Source organism: Bison bison, unplaced genomic scaffold (genome assembly GCF_000754665.1).
Source record: "Bison bison bison isolate TAMUID 2011002044 unplaced genomic scaffold, Bison_UMD1.0 scf7180017853731, whole genome shotgun sequence".
NCBI lineage: Eukaryota > Metazoa > Chordata > Mammalia > Artiodactyla > Bovidae > Bison > Bison bison.
Window position 1 is genome coordinate 1,816,910 of NW_011484304.1, and position 9,368 is coordinate 1,826,277.

General features: G+C 38.0%; 1 long non-coding RNA gene across 1 annotated transcript in view; it reads right to left on the reverse strand.

Annotated features, from left to right (window-relative positions):
* LOC104999652 overlaps window positions 1-2,790 on the reverse strand; it is a 47,223-nt gene extending 44,433 nt beyond the window's left edge. The window contains exon 1 of the long non-coding RNA XR_826636.1: window positions 2,663-2,790. This is a non-coding gene — a long non-coding RNA (uncharacterized LOC104999652). The remainder of the gene's footprint in view (window positions 1-2,662) is intronic.
* Between the last annotated feature and the right edge of the window lie 6,578 nt (window positions 2,791-9,368).

The following is a 9,368-nucleotide window of genomic DNA, read 5'->3' on the forward strand; positions in this document are numbered from 1 at the left end:
CATGCAACAGGCCAAGTTGATATGTATCCTGTGGCTAGAATGATAGCCATGGGATCTCGTGGTTTGACTCAAGAACCTTCCTTCCATGGCTGGGACTTTGATGAAGTGAGTGTGGTGGAGTGTGGGTGGGATGTTGGCCAGGAAAGCATCTCTGAGTGAGCCTCCAAGGGTTGCGGTATGCAGTTGCACTCTATTCAACATTCGACTGCAGCTACAAAGGGTTGGCCAGTAGCTGTCAGCCAGGCAAGTCAGAGTCAGGAGGAGTCAGTTCTGGAATTTTGGTTTGAAGGAGTGTAGCAGTTACTGAAAGAGTAATAATAATATAATAATAGCCTTCTTGTTACAATGTCAATTTGAAAACGGACTGACTACCTTTGGTTCTAAGTAAGCAAACCTTAAATCCCAGAGTAACTTCATAAAAATGCATTCATCAGGACTCTTCCTTTTGCAAATGACAGAAACAAGTTTATCAGTTCAAACACAGTGGTTAGGACTTGGCTGCTTTCTGTCTCTCTCTCTTGTCCCCTCCCTCCTCCCCCACCCCACCTCGCCCCACACCTCTCTTTTTAATAATAATCTCCACTTCTTTCCCTGGGTGGCCTTATTTCAGGCAGGGCTTTCCCATGTAGCAACCTGAGAGTCACGAACATTTATAGGCTTATAGATCATTCTTAGCCAAAATTCTAGAAATGAGTCTCACTGTCTCCTGTTTGTCTGGCTTGGGTCAAATGAGCAACCCTTACCTAACTGGAATAGACAGGGTGAATGTGACACCTAGATTGGCCAGGTTTTGGTCTCTGCACACACCTACAAGTGAGAATTTGCCTAGCCCCACGGGAAACACAGGAACTAAACCCTGGGGAGAAGTAGCTTTGCTCTTCTCAGAAGATGGGAAAATGGATCCTGTGTAGACAAAGGTGATCAAAAGAGAAGGAATTTATCCTCACATAACCTTCATGGTAGAAATACTCATCCCAGTGTAGACTTCAAACAGAATGATTATAGCTTACTATTTATTGTTAAAAGATGGCTTTTTTTCAAAGAAGGGAAAATCATGACTTTCATACAGATATTCAATGAACACATGTCAAAATTTTCACTGAAGTCATTAACCAAAATGAGAGAACAATGCAGATGTCACTACTAATTCCAAGGAGAATCCAAAGAATAGCCACATTGGCAGGTTGGGGGTATTGAAATGAACTTGCAAACTGGATGCAAAATCACCTTTTCCATGGCAAGGAAGAATTGTACCTCCACCCACAGAACGGTGTAGCATCACCATTAATTCTCTAGACCTTATCATTCAAAGTCAGTGAAAGCTAAAATCAAAAAACCTGGACTCTGAACCCTAAATAAGGCATAGTTTTCAATGGACATTCTCCATCTTTTTTTTTTTTTTTTGGCTGATTTCCTGACAGTCTCCCCTCAGAGAAAGACAATTGTTGGTCACAAAATAAGGCTGGTCTTCTTGCTCTGGCCTCATTATTTATATGGTGCAGCAAGAGTGTTAACTTAGCACAGCAGTCAGTTCAGTTCAGTTCAGTTCAGTTGCTCAGTCGTGTCCGACTCTTTGCGACCCTATCAATCACAGCATGCCAGGCTTCCCTGTCCATCACCAACTCCTGGAGTTCACTCAAACTCATGTCCATTAAGTCGGTGATGCCATCCAGCCATCTCATCCTCTGTCATCCCCTTCTCCTTCTGCCCCCAATCCCTCCCAGCATCAGGGTCTTTTCCAATGAGTCAACTTAGCACATAGGTTTTCTTAAATTTGCTTTGCTGAAACTTTTCCTATGAAATGTTAGATTGGGAGTTAAAAGCCTCTGTTATTTGTTATCCTGAGGCTAGGAAAACAAGCTCAAAAACTCTACCAGATTTTACCTCCAGTACTTTTAAATTTTTATGAATTCTTCTTTCCAAAATATCTCAAAGTTCCTGGCCTCTAGGAAGTGCCCTTCCTTAGAACTGGGACCCTGTAAGTCCTACCAGGCCAACAGTTTTTCCAGGAGAGTTCTCTAAGCACTGGCTCCAGAGAGTCAATCTTATTTCCTTAAAAGTGATTGGCCATATCAGATTATATGAGCAACATTTCAAATGACATTCCAGGCAAGGGCTTGATTATGTAACTAATGTTTCTAATCACATCCTGATAAAACAATGACAATCTTATTCACAGTCTATGCAAATTGCTAAATTGCCATGAAAAGTAAGGATACTCAATAAGAATTGATGAATTAGTGTTTCCACAGAAATGGTAAAAACTTTTATTCTAGTTCTGTGAACAATGCAATTGATAATTTGATAGGGATTGCATATAGAAGGGGTATTAGTAAGAAAAATATTATTGAAATGTCTCATTTTCATTTCCAAAAACAGAGCCTACTAAATTGTCATGGGCTATAGCTTGAGAAAGAAAGGAAAAGGGCTTCCTTTTATATAGAAAAAAGTAAAACAGTAAAATAGAATCTGTAGTATTACAACAAATCACTCCAGTAAAATTTCCTCATTGATTTATCTGGTCCTTTCTTGTTCCACAGGGTCTTGGGTTAGCAATCTCATGAAAACATGTGCTTTTCAAATAAAAAGAGTTCCGGAAATCCTGACTCAGCCCACTGGAATGGTCTGAATGTTATCTAAGCAATGACGTCAGAACACTCACCAGTTGTTTTTTTTTTCCTAGTTTCAGTAGTTTGAAGTAAGTGGTATAGTCCTTTTCCAAGAAGCACTCAGATGGTCCTTCTTTATTTAAGTCCTTCAGTGAACAGGAGCTCTAGCCTGGGGCTAGTGGCAAAGACTTCCGGCAAGTATTAAAGACAAACTGTGGGTAGATGCCGGTAACTTAAAATGCCTGTAGTTAATTTATCACCAATAATTTCCAAAAATGAAAGATCCAGTTAGAGTTCATGACAAGAATAAGGCAACTGACAAGGAAATTTGTTTGTTTCTGTGCCAAGCAAAACAAAGTGATAAAGTCATTGCAAAATAGAGTCTGCCATGAAAGTGATTCAGCCTATTCTCAAAGAAGTCAGTGAATGCTACATCTGACTTACATAATGGCTAAGTATGATTTTTCATAAAGGGAAAAATCTTGAGCTACAACATATATTAATAGATACATGTAATTGTGCCTGAGTAAAAATTAGTAAGAATACGCCAGGCATAAAGTAAGAACATACTAAGAGGGTTTTTTTTTTTTTTTTTTCCATTTTAACAGTTTTTTAAGTTCTGTACCAGACTACTTTATTCCTGAATCTTCTCAATTGTTTCTTCCTTAGATTTGCCCTTTTCCTTTCCCACTGAGTGAGATTTGTGTTTATGTTCAAGGATCTCTTTGTGATCTTTGTCCAGTTATAGTCTGTTGATAACCACCTTGCTGGAGTAAAGTCCACATGAACAGTCCTGCCATTAATCTTCTCCCTCTGTATTCACTCAATGTAGGCAACATATTTCCTCCCATAAACAACTTCAACAATTTGCTGACTTCTGTTGTGCCTTTTTACCTACAGCACGAATATCAGTAAGTCTGGAATATGGGCAAGAAAAGTATTTTTATAAAACTTCGCAGTGCATCCTCAATCAAAACCCACTTACCTAGAAGATGCTAGGTTTCAATAAAAGTGAGGTGATATTTGTTTTCCTCTTCCTTAGTTACTTAACTCTGTATGTGGAATCTAGAAAAACAGTACAGATTAGCTTATCTGCAAAGCAGAAACAGAGACACAGAAGTAGAAAACAAACATATAGACACCAAGAATGGTAAAAAGGATGCGAAGAATTGGGAGATTGGGATTGAATATATATACACTACTGATAGTAGAGCTATAGTGCTCAGAGGCTCAATAGTGTCCGACTCTTTTTGACCCTATGGACTGTAGCCTGCCAGGCTCCTCTGTTCATGGGATTCTCCCAGCAACAATGGCATCCTGAAGTGGGGTGCCATTTCCTCCTCCAGGGGATCTTCCTGACCCAGGGGTTGAACCCGAGTCTCTTATGTCTTCTGCATTGGCAGGCAGATTCTTTACCCCTAGTGCCACCTGGGAAGCCCCACACTGCTGATACCATGTATAAAATAGAATCTACTGTATAACTCAGGGAACTCTACTCAGTGCTCTGTGGTGACCTAAATGAGGGGAGGGGATCCAAAGAAGAGGGGATGTATGTATACCTCTAGCTGATTCACTTTGCTATGCAGCAGAAGCTAACAGAACATTGTAAAGCAAATGTACAATAATTTTTTTTAAAGTGAGGTGATAACTAAGCAAAGATTTTAAATAGTAACCCAAATCATGACTGAAATACTGTATTGTTCTTACCTGATATCGTCATGGCTATGATAAATAGAAACGTGTCATGGAGGATGAGGGCCCTGACAAATCTCTAGGAAATTCCCAGTATACAGCTTCTGAAATTTGTGTATTTGTAACACTTGATTTACACAAACTGAATGTGGTAGAGGAAGAGCATCTCTTCTGATATGGTGATTCTTCCCAAACAATGTATCAACAATAATGTTTTAAATAAACCTAATTATTTCTAGCACTTTCCTTCTATTAGGAAAAACAACAAATCTTTGTGATTTTCCACGTAAGTTTCTGAGAAACTTAGCTTGCAAAAGGTAACTTAAATTTTTTTTTTTAGTTTGACTTAATGTTTAGGGTATGCTTTTGAGCAGGTGATGATAAAAAAATCTGCCAAAGAAGATTTGGACATTTGATTAAGTTAGTATCTCTGATGTTTGACACACAATGCTTGGTTGCTCATTTAATCAGAGATGATCAAACATTAAAAAGTAAACGTAGAAGGTGATATGATTGTAAATAACCTGTAACTTTTTAACGTGAGGAATCTTTGTTTTCATAACTAAGAACTTAATAGTCAGAATAAAGTGAAGAAAATAATTTGGTAGGATACAGAATCTTTGTTATCTAGGTAGATTACATATGAAAGAATAACCCCTAATATAGGTAAAGACAGTAAGCCAAGGAAACGCACCCATCAAATTGTGCAAACGTTTGCCAAGATTTTAATACATTTCATGCTATTCAGACTCAGGTATTGTCTGTAAATCAAGATAAGTAAAATTTACTTTCCAAGTTTTGTTTTACATTATGCTTCCCTGACAGTTCAGTTGGTAAAGAATCTGCCTGCAGTGCAGGAGACCCCACTTCAATTCCTGGGTCAGGAAGATCCACTGGAGAAGGGATAGGCTACCCACTCCAGTATTCTTGGGCTTCCCTTATGGCTCAGCTGGTAAAGTATCCACCTGCCATGCAGGAGACCTGGGTTTGATCCCTGGGTTGGGAAGATCCCCTGGAGAAGGGAAAGGCTACCCACTCCAGTATTCAAGTCAGACACAACTGAGCAACTTTCACTTTCACTTTCTTTACTTTAGGTCTGTAAGGTCAGAACTAATTTCATAGTAATATTAAGATGTTATTCACGTGCAATGCATTCATGATTGCTAGTGTCAAATGAATCAGGAAATATCTTAGAATCAGTTTTAATTTTTAATACGGTAAGTATCAGTTGTTATAACTTAAAAATCAAAGCTCTTTGGGAGCCTAAGTACTAACAGTATAAAGAGATCTGAAGGCAAAAACATATAAAACTGAAAACCACTACTTTACTACAAAACTTTTTTTCTTTGAGAAATAGAAACATGTTCACAGTTGGGGTCACAAAGAGTCGGACACAACTGAGTAACTTTCACTTTCACTTTCTTTACTTTAGGTCTGTAAGGTCAGAACTAATTTCATAGTAATATTAAGATATTATTCACGTGCAATGCATTCATGATTACTAGTGTCAAATGAATCAGGAAATATCTTAGAATCAGTTTTAATTTTTAATACGGTAAGTATCAGTTGTTATAACTTAAAAATTAAAGCTCTTTGGGAGCCTAAGTTCTAACAGTATAAAGAGATCTGAAGGCAAAAACAAATAAAACTGAAAACCACTACTTCACTACAAAACTTTTTTTCTTTGAGAAATAGAAACATGTTCACAGTTATATTCTTTTTTGCTATTCTTTTTAATATAGGCTCTCCTTTTTTTTTTTTTTTTAAATACTCTCTCTTCCCTGGTAGAACAGATGGTAAAGGATCTCACTGCAATCTGGAAGACCCAGGGATGGAACCTGGATCAAGAAGATCCCCTGGAAAAGGGCATGACTACCCACTCCAGTATTCTTGTATGGAGAATTCCATGGACAGAGTAGCCTGGTTGGCTACAGTCCATGGGGTTGCAAAGAGTCAGACAGGACTGACTAACACTTTCATTACACTTTCAAATATTTATATTAATTAAAACTTAACTCAAAATAACTACCTTCATTTCACAGAGAAAACTGTAGGGTGATTAATTGAAAAATGTTACACTAATATTCAACTGGCACTCACATCCCCTACACAACTACCTCAAGTAGCAAAAACACATTTATTAACCCAGGCCAAGTTTGCAGCATGTCTGTGCAAATAAAAACAAAATGGAAAATACATAATCTTAAAATTATACTTAGTAACCAACGCTTTAGTAATGTGTTAGTTAGAAATGATCACATGCCAAATGTTTATTTATTAATTAACTCAGCATCATGCCCAGGTTTTTAGTTACCTTAAGACCTTGGAAATTATCGTCAAGCTGACATACTACAAATAATTACAAATAATTACATAATTACTGCTGACATAAACAGTAGATGAGAAGTGATTCCATTTTGTTAAACACCAATGTACTTTTATATTTTTTATAGCCTTAAACATTATATGGGGGGCTTCTCAGGTGATTCAGTAATAAAGAATCCACTTGCCAATGCTAGAGATTCAGGATACAGGAGTTTGATCCCTGGGTCGAGAAGATTTCCTGGAGGAGGAAATGGCAACTCACTCTAGTATTCTTGCTTGGAGTATCCCAGTGGACAGAGGAGCCTGGCGGGCTACAGTCCATGGGGTCACACAGAGTCAGACACAACTGAGCACTCACACATGAAACATTATATAGGAGTAACGATACATTATTTGATCTCTAAAGCTGTATACGTTTAGGAAAACACACTGCTGCATAATAAAAATGTTTGTATCATAACTGACAGTAATGAATGAGCACATATAGTGGTTTTCATTAAACAAAAATTATTAAAGTAGTTTTGTCTATCAAAGATTTACCTCAATTATGTGACTTTCAATTATTATAGTATTTCTGAGTTGGTTTCTGTAACAATATAAATAGGGTGTTTAAAGTTTCAGAATTAAATTTTCTTATATTCTGGGAATATTAAGGATATCTAATTCATACCAAGGCATATTTATCTCCACAAATGAATCAGAACAGAAGTCCTTTAAAACCCTTTATAATCTAGTTTATTAATATCTCCTGGTGATGTGAAAATTCTGCATACTAAAACACTGAGAGGTAAAGTCCTTTCTAAACTATAGACATATAGACACATAGAGATCTTGAAGTTTCAATTGTGTATTTTCACCCACAGATTAGGAGAAAACACAGAACACAAAAGCTCATCAGTCTGGCTATTGAGGAGCTATTCTCCTTCCCAGTATAAACTTTTTATTCGATTTGATCTCATAATAGATGAACACACAGCAAAGACTAGCAAGCAAGATTCTGTCACCTTTCGCCCAACGAAAACTAGATCTCTATAAACCATTAATCCATACCCAGAAGTCACCAAATGGTCTGACCACAAAACCGAATTTCCAATCACTGATGTCATTAATGGGAAATAATTTATTGGCCATAGACAAATCAAAAACAAAAACAAAATCGGCAGAGAAGAATAAAATTGGAAAAGTGGAGAATCAGTTAGGTACTACTGCTGATTTAGATTCATATTGGGAACTAAGAAAAGATACCCATGAGCTTAAGTAGCCCTTGAGTTTCTCTACCTTGGGAATGAAATTTAATCCATTCTGTCACATGAATCCATTGAGCATCTGAGAGGATTTCTCAAGCTGTTAAAAATTTCAAGTGAAAGTAAAACCATGACTCTCTGAATATTGTGATTTATAAGAAACATATATTTGCTAATTCAGATGACCAAAATATATTTTCCACATATTTTTGGTCTTAATCCAGAAATCTTTGCTCACAGATCCCAAAACCTTTGAAATTTCTTGAGTCAGAAGAGCAGTAGGAGACAGGATTTGGTCTCCTGTCCTCAGTTTCTGAAATTGCTTCAGAGCCATAAAAGTGAAATGTTATTTTTAGCAAGCCCCTTTCCACCACAACTGGATTTATGTAAATGAGGTGACTTTTTAAAACACTAGGAACAGAGGGTTGGAATTTGTAATCCCTGATTTCCAGGGAGGGGAGGAGGCTTGGAGGTTGAATAAATCACCAAGAGTCAATTATTTAATCAGTCATGGTTATGTCATGAAGCGTTCATAAAACTCATAATGAAGGGATTGAGAGTCTCTCGGTTAATGAACATGTGGAGATCTGGGGAGACTGAGACACCTAGAGGTGGGTATGGAGACCCCACGCCCTTTGCGCTGTGCACATCACTTCCATCTGGCTGTTCCTGAGTTATGTACCGGGTTCAGAGTGCATTCTGGTTGGGGAATTAGAACACTTCAGTCAGCCACAGTGTGTGGCCCCAAACTCCAATACGACAGAATTTTAAAAGAAAAATTATTTGGCTGTGCTAGGTTTTAGTTGAGGCACACAAAATCTTTGAACTTTGTTGGGACATGCGAAACCTTTACTTGCAGCATTCGAATTCTTGGTTACGATGTGTAGGATCTAATTCCCTGATCAGGGACCATATCTGGGCCCCCTGTACTGAGAGCATGGAGTCTTAGCCACTGGACCACCAGGGAAGTCCCAAAGATAGAAGTTCTTTTGTTTGGAAACTTGTCCTATGTATCTTGTTGTTGATTTGTATCCTTGACTATCCTTTGTAATAAACCAATAATCTAGTAAGTTAATTGTTTCCCTTAGTGCTGCAAGTCACTCTAGTAAATTAATCCAGTCCAAGGAGGGGATCACTGGAACCTCCAATCTATAACCAGTGGGCCAGAAGCACAGGTAACAGCCCGAGCTTGTGATTGGTATCTGAAGTGGGGGTGCGGGGGCCAGTTTTGTAGGACTGAGCCCTTAACTTGTGGGATCTGACACTATCTCCAGGCAGACAACGTCAGAACTGAGTTAAATTGTGGGACATCCTGCTGGTGCCCAAGCGTTGCTTGTTAGTGTAGGGAAGCTCTCTCCCCATATTGAAGGTGGGTGACAGAACCATTATTCTCATACAAACATCAAGTGAACAAGTGTCAAAGATTTCATTTAACTCCTTATTGAAAGAGAATTCAAAGAACAACTATATTTGTAGATCCGAAATATTGAAATGAACT